General features: G+C 36.7%; 1 protein-coding gene across 7 annotated transcripts in view; it reads right to left on the bottom strand.

Annotated features, from left to right (window-relative positions):
- Positions 1-14,815, bottom strand: part of PAM (peptidylglycine alpha-amidating monooxygenase) — a 147,444-nt gene that overhangs the window by 104,708 nt on the left and 27,921 nt on the right. Inside the window, exon 1 of one of the 7 annotated variants that reach the window (XM_074855926.1) lies at positions 92-172. The exons of the other annotated variants lie outside the window; for them this stretch is intronic. The gene's annotated coding sequence lies outside the window, so the exon portion shown is untranslated. Of the gene's footprint in view, positions 1-91; positions 173-14,815 lie in introns of those variants that run through there. 7 annotated transcript variants of the gene reach the window in all.

Below are 14,815 nucleotides of genomic sequence, written 5' to 3' on the forward strand. Positions count from 1 at the left end.
AAATTTGCATATCTTATTTATTCCTTGAGAAAGTCTGCAGGAATAGAAATTAAATTAATACTCACTCATGGAGAAACACAACTATCCTTACCATTCAATTCCATAGTGCCGCACCCTGAGCAGTCCCATCATCGTATACCTTGAAGTTTAACTCACAGTTTGGGACTGTATGCAGTGCTTCCCTCCTTCACGTAAGCTACCTGAAGGAAGATACACCTGAAGAAGTGATAACGGTTTTTTTTGTAACTGCACAGCAGTGTGCATGCAAGTTTCACAAGCACCCCGAGACAAACTATAGCAGGCTGACAGAAGTCTGAGCTGCACAGCTGCACTATATTTGCATGGGATTTCAATCATAGATAAAAGCTGTATTTGTTAGTGCTGTAACTGTACAACATACATCAACATCTCACAATGTGTCACACAGCTGTACTTTCCTACAGGCAATCTGCTGAAGTGTAACAAACTATCTGGAGCAAGTGGAAAAAAGCAATTTTGAAGCAGCAGGCACCAGTGTCGCTATTGCGCCTGCGACCAGACACCTCCGATAGGCCAGGCTGCTTTACTTGTGCTCCATGCTCCTTTTAAAGGCAGTTAAATAAGGAGACAGCTGCAAACAGAGCTTAACTTCTATAGAAGTGAATGAGATGGGCAGTGAAGAGGAAAAGAACGTAGGCTGAATGAAGGTGACGCAGCAAAATAAAACCTAATGCTGTTTAGTTGCATGTACACTTTACTTATTTTTAACATAACTGCTAGATGGAAGCAGACCTTAATTTCTTTTCCACATACCCACCACATGGAAGAACTTTCAAGAAACACGTGACTACCAGCTGAGTCATCTCAAATTTGTTTTCAAGCAGTTTTAACAGATTTTAATATTTTCAAAGAAATTGCCATTGAGGTATTGAAGGGGAAGACAAATACAGGATGCTGCAAGCATTCTCTAGTAAGAACAGACAGAATTAGTTCTAATATTGTTTCCTGTTTTACCCACATTTGAATTTTCCTATTCATTCCTTTCTCAAAACAGACAATTCTAATTACTTATCCAGTACTTTCACAGGTGTTTTGTATCAGATGACAAAACAGCTGCATCATTTATCACTCCTGGCACTGTACTTTGGCTGAAGAGAATCAAATCAGATTCTGCATTAAGCTGCAGAGAAAAACATTTTCTATATTCTTACGTTATTTCGCAGTCAGAGAGGCCTGATATAATTTGATACTCATTGTGATGCTTTTGAGGAGGGGAAAAAAAAAAAAACAAACCAACAAACTGTGTTAATACAACCTATTTTTAGCACTGCATGAATGAAAGCCAGTATTGCTCTCTTTCACCACAATACTGGCAGCAGCAAACAGAAAGTCTGACAGCTTTCCAGGGGGCTTCAGCAGCTCCAGCTGATGTGCTGCAAACAGAAACATACTCTTACTGTGTGCTTTTCTACCATCCAGTTTCAGAAAGTTAAGCAAGAAGACATCAACTACAACTGCCTATCCAAGATCCTGCTCTGAAAACAGATGCAGTGTGTATCTGAAGTTTGCTTTCCTGTTGAGCATTTGTTAAAGATGGAAAACAAGGTAGTCATAAAAATCCATTATCAAACCTAGTGGGAAACCAGTAGCAGCCCTAACTCCAGTTTTGTCAGTGATAATATTGTGCAAACTAAGAGTCACAAAATAAATAATAATGTCCATAATATAAATTGACAAATTAAAATCTGACAAATTTCTTTTGAAGAAAGTAGATTTATAAAGCAAATCTGCCAGTTATTCATAAAAATTTATTTACACAAGTGATGCAAAGACCCCTTTTCAAAGTATAATCAAAAAAGATCAAGTTTTCTTTTCAAAACAATCTTACCAGAACATTTTCAAAATTGTATTTCACTAATAGCTATAACTATTCCCACTAAAAATCGGAAATCAGACTTTTTTTTCCATACCCTGTTGTACTTTCCCCATAACAAATGAAATGCTTGTGTATGGTGTCTTCAAGATAACAGAAACATCTTCATCCTTGTAACAGCTAGCTAAATTCACTGAAGAGATTTCTTTGTTTTTAAGTAGCAGTTTGTTCACACTTAGGGTAAGTTGCTTCCCAATTCTGCACAGAGCTCTTGGCCTACCCCAGCAGGACAGGAGAGAGGAAAGCTCCAGCAGGGCAGTAAAATTAAGCAGCTTTGTGCTGACTGAAATGGGAAACATAGATCGCATCTAAATAATGCAGTCTGTCAGCAGACTCAGCAAGCCCAAATTAAAACAATGCAAGCAGCAATTTTAATTTTAAGAAGTCACCTAATCTTTATAGTACAGAGTGGAGAATTCTCCCTGTTAAATAAGTCACTATTTTAAGTTCAGTCCCTTTTGAAAACTGCACTCCACTGTAAGAAAGAACAGTAGTAATAGCAAAAACTGCTTTAATTTCCACATCTTGTGATGGTCATAAACTTGATTTGAGTTGAGAAAAAATCAAGCTGCCTGAGCAAACAGGTCTGGCTTCTCAGCCCAGATAGCAGACTACTCTTACTTATAATCTAAAATCCATAAAATCAACTGCAATTCAAATGGGGAACTGCAGCCCAACTGAACCTTTGCCTACAGCAACTATTTGGTGTTTGCTTTGATCAGCAAGGAAATGGTTACTTTTGAATTTTAAAACATTGTACTTCAGAGTTAATTCAGTATTTGCTTGAAATGAAAAGCATGAATACTTCAACCATTGCCTTTGATCTTTTGTCTCAAGCTGTGAGCTATAATAGATATGAGTGAATTTCTTCTACTTAACACTCCTTTTTAAGGATGTCCAGAAAAACACAAAAAGCCAGAAAGGTTTTATATTACATAATAAAACAAAACTTGAGATTTGACTACATAAGAGATTAAGAAAAAGACCTGACAAGGGTTAAGTTTGAAGACAACAAAGGCAGTTCCCTACCAGGGGTGAAAAAACCCCCCAAAAAATCCCAAGTAAATGTTTATACAGATTTTTCATCAGTCTAAACTTGATCTTAAATTATCTCAAAAACCCAGAAAAGTTCTCTTCTGTAGATATATTCTGAATTTTACAATATATTATCTGCAAACCACTTTTTTTTTTTTTTAATAAAATCTACAAAAAGTAGTCCATGGTATTGCCTAAAATTGGAATCATTCTCTTTGCCATTTTATTGTATCTTCAGGCAGGAGATAGATATTCTACTAGGCAGAGAAGTTAAAATTACCTCATGATAATCACAAAATATTCTCCTGAGAACACTCTTTCAAACGGGGTGAAGGCAGATGGTGCTTATGTTCAGCACCATGTAACACTGACTGCCACTCAAATACACTTCAGCTATGAGCTCTACCTGTTTTAATTACTATAGCAAATCCATTCATTATACCTTTAATGGCTCCAGAATTTTGTAACATTAAAACATAAACTCTTTTAACTAAAGGTTACCCATGAGTAGGCATCATGCACTGTTTGCAGAGAAAAAGGTTAAAATATTGAAATATAAATAAAGCTTAAGAGCTTCCTGAAAAAAAAAGTTTTCTGTTAAAGTGTATGTTGAAAAATCTATTTGAACTCTCATTCACTCATGATTATTTAGTAAATTCAGCTGCATGGAGGGGGGAAGCATAGAAAAGCACCCCACCCCGCTCTTATCTCATCCAAAAGGTCTATAGCAGCAATTATTCTGAGGCAACAGTGAGGCCAATCTCAGTTGTCAGCCAGGGAACCTCTGAGGCATCCCTGTTTCCAGGTAGGGTCCTTCCAAGTAGGAAAAAGAGGAATGGCATACTACTAAATGGATTAGTTCACAACTCTTCAGATCTAGGTTAGGGTACTCTAGGGGAACCTTAAAGAAACTGTACTGTCATGTTCCTTCTGACTGACTGTAAAACTCACTTTAAACACCAAGTCACTGCAGCACTGAAGTTCCACACTACTTTTCTGAAGAACTTGCTCCTTTCCTGCCCTTCAAATCCACGTGTCACTTCCCTAAGGGAATTTCTGAAAGCAAACACTATAGAACAAACTACAACCCCCTTTTCAGGGATGTCTTTACTAATAAAGCAAAAGCCCTCAAAGTCTTCAAGTTATGTTAAATTTTTAATTAAAGAAAAAAAAAAAAAAAGCTAGAAGTAGTACAGCCATTGTAACAGTACTGTATTCATTGTAGGAATCTGATCCTTCTTCACTAGCCCACAGCAGTATTTCTCCGAAGCTTTAAGAACAAGAGTGACTGATCCACTGTGCTCCTCATGCACTAAAGCTTCCTTCAGGTGTGTTTTAAGAACACAAAAACAATTACTAAGAGGCTCCTTACATACCATCAAGTAAAAAGATTCATCAGCCTAATTCTACTGCTCCACTCTAAAAAAAGAAATAAGCTACGGGACTTGCTCTATAAGTAATGGAAGTCAGACACAGAAATTTTGCAGAGAGATCCAAGACTGTTTCATTCCTGTAGAAACCCAGACGGTCTGGTTTAGTTCTGGACTTAAGGCTCCCTTCTAACTCCCACTCTTTTCAATCATAAATCACTTACAGATTTATATTAAGAAAACTGAAAATCAAATTCAGGCCCAGAATAAACTGTGCAGCTTTAACTGAATTCAACATAATTTATTTTCAGCCAAGAGTCTTGCAGCACTTCCAACTGAAATCCTTTTACCTTGGTATAAATTCTAGTGCATAATGGAACTGCAGGAACAGCGGTACTTTACCGAATCATAATTAATGCCTTTGCTAGATGCAAAGCACTGCTTCTATTCTGAGGTTAAACAGTCAAAAGACTGAGATCAAGAAGGCAAAGTAATTGTGTGGCTTCATAATTTTGACTTTTATTCCAGAAAACAACCCAAAACTAACAATACTGCAACTTGGGGGGATGGAAAAGGGGGCTTGAAAACCAAAACACAAAAAAAAAAAACTATACAAGCCCAAAATGAAATCCTTCAAAAAAAAAAAAAAAAATCAGTGAAGTCCGACTTCCCTCTCATGCAGAACAAGCTAAATATTGTCAAGGGATTCTTTTTTTTAAAAAAAAAAAAAATTCTCCAGAATTAGGTGTTGTAGATAAACACAGCAGACACAACAGCCAGTTCAGGATAACAAGAGCTCTATAGAACGTTAAAATGTTTTTCTTCATACACTATTACTTTTGTTGTATATTTGCCTCTATAGTCTTTTCCTCCTAAAGAACCAACACCTAAGTCACCTGCCATTGCAAAATAATCATATTTACAGGACATCACAATATTCCAAAGACCAGAAAGCAGTATTTTTAGAACAATAAAATATAATTTTGGGAATCAATCACTAGTGGAATGAAAACAGGTTACCAATCAATATGAACTGGAAGTATTTATGAAAAACACCAGAATTTTAGAATTAGTTCAGGAGCATACCAGTTCTAACTACCAGTTCTGACTGTTTTATTACTATTTTGTTACAAATATTTAGACAAACACATACACATGGCTCCAGACAAAAGGAAGACATTTAAAAGAAAGACAGTTAAAAACTTTATGCAGATTGTTCTTCATTTTCTTACGGCTACAGAGGGGAAGTTCTACATCTCAGGTGCACAGCGGAAGGAGATTTTTGGAATAATAGAAAAAAGACAGATACAACACTGTTGCATATGGATTTTTCTACATTTGAAGCCCTCCTGATTAAATGATACAATCTTACAGAATTATGTGACTGCTTATCTCTAAGTAATTTTATTTATTTTTCTGTTGGGTTTGTGTGTGTGAACCCTGTTATGGGAACCCTGTTACCAGAATAATCAGGGGAATTTCTGTTGTTGTAATTGTGGTGGAGGGACAAGGGGTGGATTGTATTTCAGAATTGTGATGATGTTATTTTTATTTTAACATGGGGAAGGGGGTTTTTTGCTTTGTTGTTTTTTTGTGTTGATGTGAGTGAAATGTGTGAATACTGTCTTGTATAATGAATGTGGATTTTAATGATAATTCTTAATTATGTGATTCACAGATGAAAGGGTGGAAATGTGTTAGGTTTGTGTGTGTGGAGAGGATTTTGGTAGTGGGGAATGGGGCCACAGTGGTGGCCCTCTGTGAGAAGCTTCTCAAAGCTCCTGCAGTTCCAAGTCGGACCCACATCTGGCCAAGGCCTGAGCCAATTAGCAATGGTGGCTGTGCCTCCTCTGTGATAACATATTTAAGAAGGGGAACCTAGGAGGAGGAGTTGGGGAGTTTTGAGGAGAAGTTATGAGGAGGACACCTCTGCAAACACTGAAGTCAGTGGAAGAAAGGAGGAGGAAGGGGTGGGGGGGAGGGGGGGGTTGGTGCTCTGTGGTGACAGGGCAGGGTGTGAGCCTGCAGCCCATGGAAGTTACCAGTGGAGCAGATGACCACCTGCAGGCCATAGAGCACCCCATGCCAAAGCAGGTGGATGTGCCCGAAGAAGGCCAGGACTCTGTGGGAAGCCCCTGTTATTGCAGTTCGTTGCTGGGAGGATTACAACATGCAGAAGGCACCCACGCTGGAGCATCCCGGGAAAAGCTGCAGCCCATGGGATGGAGGACTGTCTCCCATGAGAGACCCCATGCTGGAGCAGGGGAAGAGTGTGAGCAGTCCTCCCCCTGAGGAGAAAGGAGAGGTAGAAACAACATGTGACAAACTGACTGCACCTCCATCCCCTGCTCCTCTGTCCTGCTGCAGGGAGAGGAGGTAGAGAAATCAGGAACAAAGCTTGAGCCTGGGAAGAAGGGAGGGATGGGGGGAAGGTGTTTTTAAAATGTGGTTATACTTCTCACTGTCCTACTCTGTTTGTTAACTGGTGGTGGTGTTTGAATTAAACTGATGTTCTTCCCCTAAACAGTCTGTCTTTTGCCCATGACCATAATGGGTGAGTGATCTCTCTCTGTCCTTATCTTGATCGCTGAACCTTATGTTTTATTTCCTCCTTCCTATTCCTGAGGCAGAAGGGGTGAGTGGCTGCATGGTACTCAGTTGCCCTCTGGGCTCGAACCATGACAATTTTGATAAGACTAAAAATATTACATACATCCTGTCAGCAAATCTTAGCAAGAGCAGGGCACAATTTTTCTCCTATTGACTAAAATGCAAGCTGCATGGCTTTCATTTCCCCATTCCACATACAGATGTACAAATAATGTCGTAAGAGGCAGAAGACAACTGAGTAAACATCACTGATTGATTCTGAAAAACTACACATTTTCTCCATAATTAACTTAAGCGGAAAAAAGGCAGAGCTCCATGCTTTAAAGATATAACTATGCAAAAATAGCTTAAAACTTTGCATGGGGGGAAAATCTCGACAGATTGAGCAGGCCAAGAAAGGCAGTATTACAGGCCAGTATTACAGACTTGAAAAAAAGCATATTTCTTTTTTTAAAGTGGTCTTTATCCTTTCCCTCAGTCCTCCTATAATCCCTGCTTGTTTTCTGCTCAAAATGGAGAAAACATGACACCACTGTAACAGAAGATCTCAAGTACCTCTACCAGTATTACAATACGGAGTACACCCAAACATGCACCCCTATAAATGACCTAACAGGATTATAGTGGAAGAACAAACAAAAGTTGTCTTTCTGTAACAAATCGTTTCAATGTGAAATCTGAACATAGAGTCAAAAGCCCTGGTGGGGAACAAAAAACTATAAATAAAGAAAAAAGAAGTCCCCAACCCCAAACTACTGCTATATCATTAAACAGAAATGTCATGAAAGAAACAGTTGTGCCTTGGACAATCATTTTTCCTTTGCTACATGTATTACTTACTGGATGGTTGTATCTAATGTGCTAAAGTAAAAAAGTTTCTTAAAACTGCTCCCCAAAAACTAGGTACAGAATGTCACTTGTCTTCTTGTGCCAGGATACAAAGCAGGAAGAACTCCTGAAGAAAAAAAAAAAAAAATCAGGCTTCCTCCCATACAGGACCTGTTAGGTGTCTGCCGCTAGCTAAACACAGCTTACTTCTCCTTGCTTTTTTAAGTCACTTAAAGAACTGCTCAGGATATAATAATGGAGAACTAAAATGAACTAGAACTGAAACTTAAATCTGTAAGTGTGTATGCAAATCAAACTGTCAATGTGATCTGTTGTCACATCATTAGCCTTTACAATAGCATTCTTCAACAAAATCTCTCCAATGGCCAAAATTACCTTTTTTTTTAATAAAAAACTGCCTTTGTTTCCCTTCAGTGATAGCCATGTAATATTGTTTGCATCCACAAAGTAACACAATCAAAGCAGTTTAAAAGCAAATTTAGGAAGTAACAATCAACAGCCATCATTCTAACACCTTCAAGATGATTTGTAATATGCTGGTTTTAATTGAGACAATAGTTAAAATCAAATGCACATGCTTAAGAGAAAAAAACAAACATGAAAAAGGTAGTTAATAAAATGGTGTCTTTTGGGACAAGAAATGCAATCCTAAAGATGATAAAAATGTCATTGCTGCTAGCCTAAACTATGAAAAAATAAGACTTGAAACTGCTAACTGCATTTCAGGGGTTAAAATATGCTACAACAGTAATTATTAATATCTAGATTTGATAGAATTATAAATTCATTTATAACTCAGTAAGATGTTTGGAAGTAACAACCCATTTTAACAACTTTCAAAAATGCTGTTATATTCAACTGATTTGTGGCTGGAACTAGGTCCATTTACATTTAAATATAACTGGTATTCAATGTTACTGAGTAACTGTACTGGCAAAGATGAAGTATTTATGTTTGTATGTAAAGTCTTTATTTCTTTTTGTACACTTAAAGTGCTCATTCAAGAAAGATAAATAGCTTACATTTTCTATGATAAAACATCATATTAATTTTTACCTTGAAACTGACAATTACACTGATTTATGATAAATTTAGAATATGATTTTATTTTGAAGAATAAGACTTTCCTTTTTTCCAAAACATTTGGTTTGGTTTTTCATATATATGGTAACTTAATTTGCAAATCACTTCTGTATGTTAGGTTCACTTTGATCCATTGAAAAAACATGCCAAAAAGTACACAGAAAATTGTTTAATAAAAACAATTTACAGATACATGAAAACTGTACATCTGTTTACACAGTCTGCTCCACTTACATGTACTCCACATGTGCATTTTTTTTCTTAACTGAAATCTTTGTCTTCTAAAACAGTTTCTGTCTTAAAAATAGTATTCCTAATGTTTGAGATCATGATCTTGTTTGCATTTAGGACCACCATCAACCTTCTCAACTTTATGAGAAGCTACATAAGACAACCAACATATATACGCAGCTTGAAATATGTTTCCTTAGTCACATAATATGGAAATGCTCAAATGAAATTCAATAGAAAAATGGCAAAATCCTCAGAATCAGCTCTTTTTCCACAGATTTCAGGAGGGGAAATTATGGGTGGATTTTTAGTCTTAATTTCTTCTGCACAATTATGTACAACTTTTGACAGTTAACCAAAGCAGTTTCAAAGCTCTGACTACAGGACTACAGAACCCTAAGGGTTGGTGTTTTTTTCCCCCAAAATCTACAAAAGCAACTTTAAAATAATTCAAATTGTAATAGTTAAATATAGTTAATATAGTTAAATATCCTGTTCCTTAGTATTTTATGCATCTTGTTGTCCTTACTTGCTAGGTAACCTTCCAGATTAAAACAGAAAAGATGCACAACACCTAAAGCCATAAAATAAAGGAGTACGCTGTGACCAATATGAGACTGCATTTAGTACACAAACAGACCTTTTTTTTAAAATATCAAGTATGAAAGTTAATAGATGTAAGTACTAGAAGGGGAGTTGGCTTCTTCAGTTCACCTAAAATATTCTTCTCCTCTTCCATATTAATATCCAAACTAATAGCTAGGCAGTCAAGTAGAGGGAAAAAAAAAAAAGCACGTATATCTTTGTACCAGAAAGCAAAAAATCTTCAGTCTACATGGACTTAAAAATATCCAAAAAACCCGAAATATTGTCACTAGACTGTCTTCCTCATTATTCTAATGCGCCACATCTATTGTGATTAATAGTAATTTTACATCTCACCTTGTGTGTAGCATTATACTCGCTAAGTGTCTTATTAGCCAGTGCATACTAAACATTTCACTTAAGAAATGTCAATAGACAACCTCATTCCCAAAAAAGACTTAGTGTATAAAGAAAACAATGGACATCATAATCAGAAAACATAAAACAAAGCAGATAGAGGGAAAGAAATATTTGCTTACTGTAAACTTAATGGGGGGGACAGGGAAGAGGGGTAAATTGGTGGGCTTGTACAAAACAAGAGTACAATTTCCTGCAACACCAAACTCCTTTGTTAGAAATTTTTTTCCATTTACACTAATAGTTCTTCCCTGTTCCCCACTTGCACCCCAAAATTTTTCTACATTTAAGTATTAAATACATAGATTGTTCTGTAAGTAAAACCACGCAGTTTTCAGAGCAGAGAAACTGAAATACAATAAACCCAAAATGAAGTCACAAGGCATTTAAAGACAACTTAAGAGGACATTTTTTATAGTTCTGCAGCTTAGCTCCTGCAGCACTGGGGTTTTTTGTTTTGTTTTGGGGTGGTTTCTCAGTTTTTTGGTAAAAGACATGATCAGACACTTTACATACTGGGCATGGCCATCTACAATTACAGTAATCTAAAGCAATGCAGAAAGTGTACTGGGAGAAGGGAAAAAATTCCAACTGTGAAACCAAATGGTTAACAGCTCAGCATCTCAGGCTTACAATTAAACTTGGCTTGCAAGGGCAAAACATGCAGGAGTCCTCTGAGTCTCTTATAAAATCAGTTCCTTCAGTGTTTCATTATGTTTTTCCACTGTTCCAGGTAAACAACAGAACCTCTGCTTTCCTAAAGAGTAACAGTAGATTTCAGTAAGAATTCACATTCTCTTATACAAACAAAATTGCATGCAGAATAGTTACATGGGTGAGTATGTTCATCCACTGTTCTACTATCCACATAAAGAAGACAAGAAAAAAGAAAAGGTAATGTGAGTTGGAGGTTAGTTTTTGTTGTTTTGTTTTAATAAAAAAAGCTTGAACATTTTTCTCTTAGGTAATGCTCCCATTACATAATTTGTGTTCTATTCTTATGATTAAAAAAGCCCTGGGAATTTTAATTGGTAAAAAAAATGCTAATTACTTAATAAACCAGTTTTTAACTTCAGAAATTTTTAGTAGGCCTTTTTTTCATATTATTAACAATTAGCTAGACTTTGCCAAATTTAAATTACACAAGCTATGCAATTGCTTCAGCTAAAACACACTTCATGCGTTTAGCGAACAATGCAGCAGAGGATTAAAAAAGCAACTCTGACACATCATAGTGTAAGGATACATATAAAATATTAAATATGAAGCAAAAGGCACTTACCTTCCAGCCTCGTGAATTCCTAAAATGACACTAGATAATAGAACGTATGGAGAGATGCTTATGATCTTTAGCAAGGGCTGAATCATCTTCATGTAGATGCTGTGCATAGCCCCTGTATGCATACTGACATCATCACTGAAGACTTGGAGGCAGAGGATACTATGGTAACCATGCAATGTGCAGAGAGAGAGAAGCCTTTAATTGCTTTAACGACTTCCTGAGGCTCGTGCTACTGGGCTTCCATTTGCTCAGAAGGAAATGAAGGTTGTCACAGAGGCAATGAGTGCAACACTGTGCAGAAAAAAAACCTGAATCCTGAATCTATTAATTGTGATGTGACTTTTTAAATGACAAGTGCTGTAGCCTGAATCCATTACTGAAATCTTCTGACATCTGCAAAATATGCCAGGAGTCACAGTTCAAGAAGATACTGTTAGGTAGCAATTTTATAAGCATTTGTATTTTGTTTTCTCTATTTGCATGCGTTGATACCACCACATTGAGATGTTCTCTTCTTCAAGTCACAGCATGGTTTTAAGTATAGTGTTTTTCTATACCAGAGAGTCAAAGACTGATCACAACAGAACCTAAAGTCCTAATACTAAGGCTCAGGTACAATATAAAATGATGTACAATATAAACATGCTCTAAAATGAGGCATTTATCCTAGTATCATGTCTGTCTCAACTTCAATGACTATCTGACAATATATCACTTAGGAAGGACAAAGCTCAAGTAAATAGTACCAGTGGTGACATGATATGGCCAACAGATAGCTGAATAAGTTTCGGCTAAGCTTTCCAGAAAGCTGCAGTATTCTCTCCACTTTGCATACAAATAGCTCATCTGGGTTTTATTTGTTTTTTTTTTCCAAACTAAAGAATAACTACATGACTAATGATCCAATCAGAATTACACAAAATCAAAATGGAAGTGTAGGGGATGAAAGGTAAAAAGGGCAAAAGAAACCTCCCAGTCACATTGGCTTTAGGTTTTAGTTCCACAAAGTTTGGGTTTTTAATTTTCAAGGGCATGTGGGAAGGAAATTGCTGTCTACAGGTCTGGCTTTACTATGATAGATTTATTGTGAAATCAGTTTCACTACTTTATTTTGTATTATATTTGTGTTAAAGAACAATGATGCAGATACTCCAGTTTTGAATTCTCTAGGCACTCATGTTCCCCCTTAGTGGTCATTTCCCCAGCTAATGCTCTGTCAGAGCAGTATGATCAGTTAACAGTTCTTCTTTCAGAAGTGTACTATTTCCCCAGAGAAGACAGAATCAATCATTTTATCTATTGAGTTTGGCTCAAACCAGCAAGCTAGAATCTTGAAAGAAATTTTATTTTTTCCCTTAAAGATAGGATTATCGGGTAATCTTTGACAGTTTCTATTCCAATCTAATCCTGACCTTGCCCTCCCCATAACTGTTAGAGATTTAAAAAAACAAAACAAAACAAAAAAAACAAACCACAAACAAACAAAACATCCAAACCAACCAAAAACCAAAGGTGGTTGTCAATATACCAATACGTCAAATTTTGCAAGAGTAATGCTACAGTGCTTTCATTAACTTCTATGATACTTAGAAGTCTAAAAACTTAATCAGAAAAGCCATTTCAAAGAAAAAAAACCAGTTCATAGGATGATGCATTACACAAGTTCTTCAACATCATATGAGACAGTCAGTTCATACTCTGTATCTGTGTGAAAAGAACATAAAATAGCATGCTGAACTGTATGGCCAGCAACCTGACCACCTTGTGAACACTGTCACTCAATATGGAGCACAAGGGATTGCTTAAAATACGGACAGTTCTGTTTAGACAGCAACCTGCCAATGCAAAAATACCTGTTCCTTTCTAAGGAAATCAACGTTGCCTCCTATGCAGGAGGCTGATGTTGGCTTCCAACCAACACACAGAGATTCTCCACATACAGTGAGTGAGGATTTCCCTGCTTTGGAGTATCTAGAAGAGCTGTTGTAACCTGCTTGTTTAATGAATGTCATTGTTTCAATTCTAACATCAATCAAACCCTTACAACAAAGCTGCACTTTACAGTTAGGCTGAAAACTCTGATCATGAGATGGTAGATTTAAGAACGCTACTGAGACAACCACTTCCACAGGTAGTTGGTCATTGAACATGACAACTCTTGCAGACTAAATTTTGCAACTTGGTTGGGTTCTTTTTCTTAAAAAGCACACTTTGTGGCCCCATTTTCAAATACAAGTGCAAAATGCTTCACATACTTCACATACATAGACTGCTTTTCATAGCAAACTTCCTGCACACACACCTGATTTCAAAGCCATCAGTCTAAGGTACAAAGGACTGTACTGCTCTCCATCACAGCCTCTGTTGCTTTATGCATATAATGCTATTCACACTTTAGAGAAAAGTTAGACAACATAAGTAGACAACAGTTGAGAGAAATTTTTTATCATAAAGTTATATACACAAATCAAATAAGTTCCCTCTAACTGCAGCAATGTGGAAAGCCATAACTAGCGTTTTCTTGTTGATTCTCTGCTGAGACAGGTATTAGGTCCTAAAGGACACTAACAGCACTCATCTATGTGGATGCATACATACAGAGACAAATAGCAGCTCCAAATAGTAGCTCAACAAAAGCAGAAAACTGTACCTATCCTATTCCTTCCAACTCCACCTTTAGCGATTGACATAACAAGCTAGGTAGCTCTTGTTAGGAAGCCCAAAAGCCAAAAGGGCTAAAGCAATATGAACAGTGAAACTTCTACAGCCACAGTGTGAAAGATGCAAAGGTATTTACTGTCTCAAATTCATTCTCAAGTGAATAATTAAAAAAAAAAATACAACTCCCTCATCTAAACAGATCAGCCTGAAGCCAAATGTAAAAGCTTGTTCTAGAATTGAAGCACTAACCTCTTGTTGAAAAGGTAGTTACAAAGGATGAAAATTAGAATGTATGCAATCTTAAATTGCTAGATGGCACATACTGCTTTTAAAGTTGCATGTATCCAAAACACCTTTCCCACAATGTCCTTTCCGTTTTGGAAAGAGGAGGAACAGACAGTATCTGGCACGTCTAGTTAATTACATCTATCTCCTCAGAGGATGTAATAATAAATAAATCCAATAAATCCATCACCTCAGAGGTCTTGATTTAGTAGGTTGGTGACTGTCTCAGGTTTTTTCCAACTACAATTTCATGTGAAAGTATTTCTCCAGAAAAATTCTACAACTTCCTTTTCCATCTCAAGCTAACTCACTTGACTGCTTCAAAAACTAAGTAAAAATAAAGGCTACCTTTTTCATTCCTTGAACAGTAACTTAATTTGGTATGAAAGTTGATACTGTCAGACAAGAGGGTTTCTATATACAACATCCCTTTTGGAATCCCCACAGAAACCCAACCGATTCAGGTCAGATACAAGTATCAATAAAAAAGAAAAG

The sequence above is a fragment of the Strix uralensis genome, chromosome Z (assembly GCF_047716275.1).
Source record: "Strix uralensis isolate ZFMK-TIS-50842 chromosome Z, bStrUra1, whole genome shotgun sequence".
NCBI classification, from domain to species: Eukaryota; Metazoa; Chordata; class Aves; order Strigiformes; family Strigidae; genus Strix; species Strix uralensis.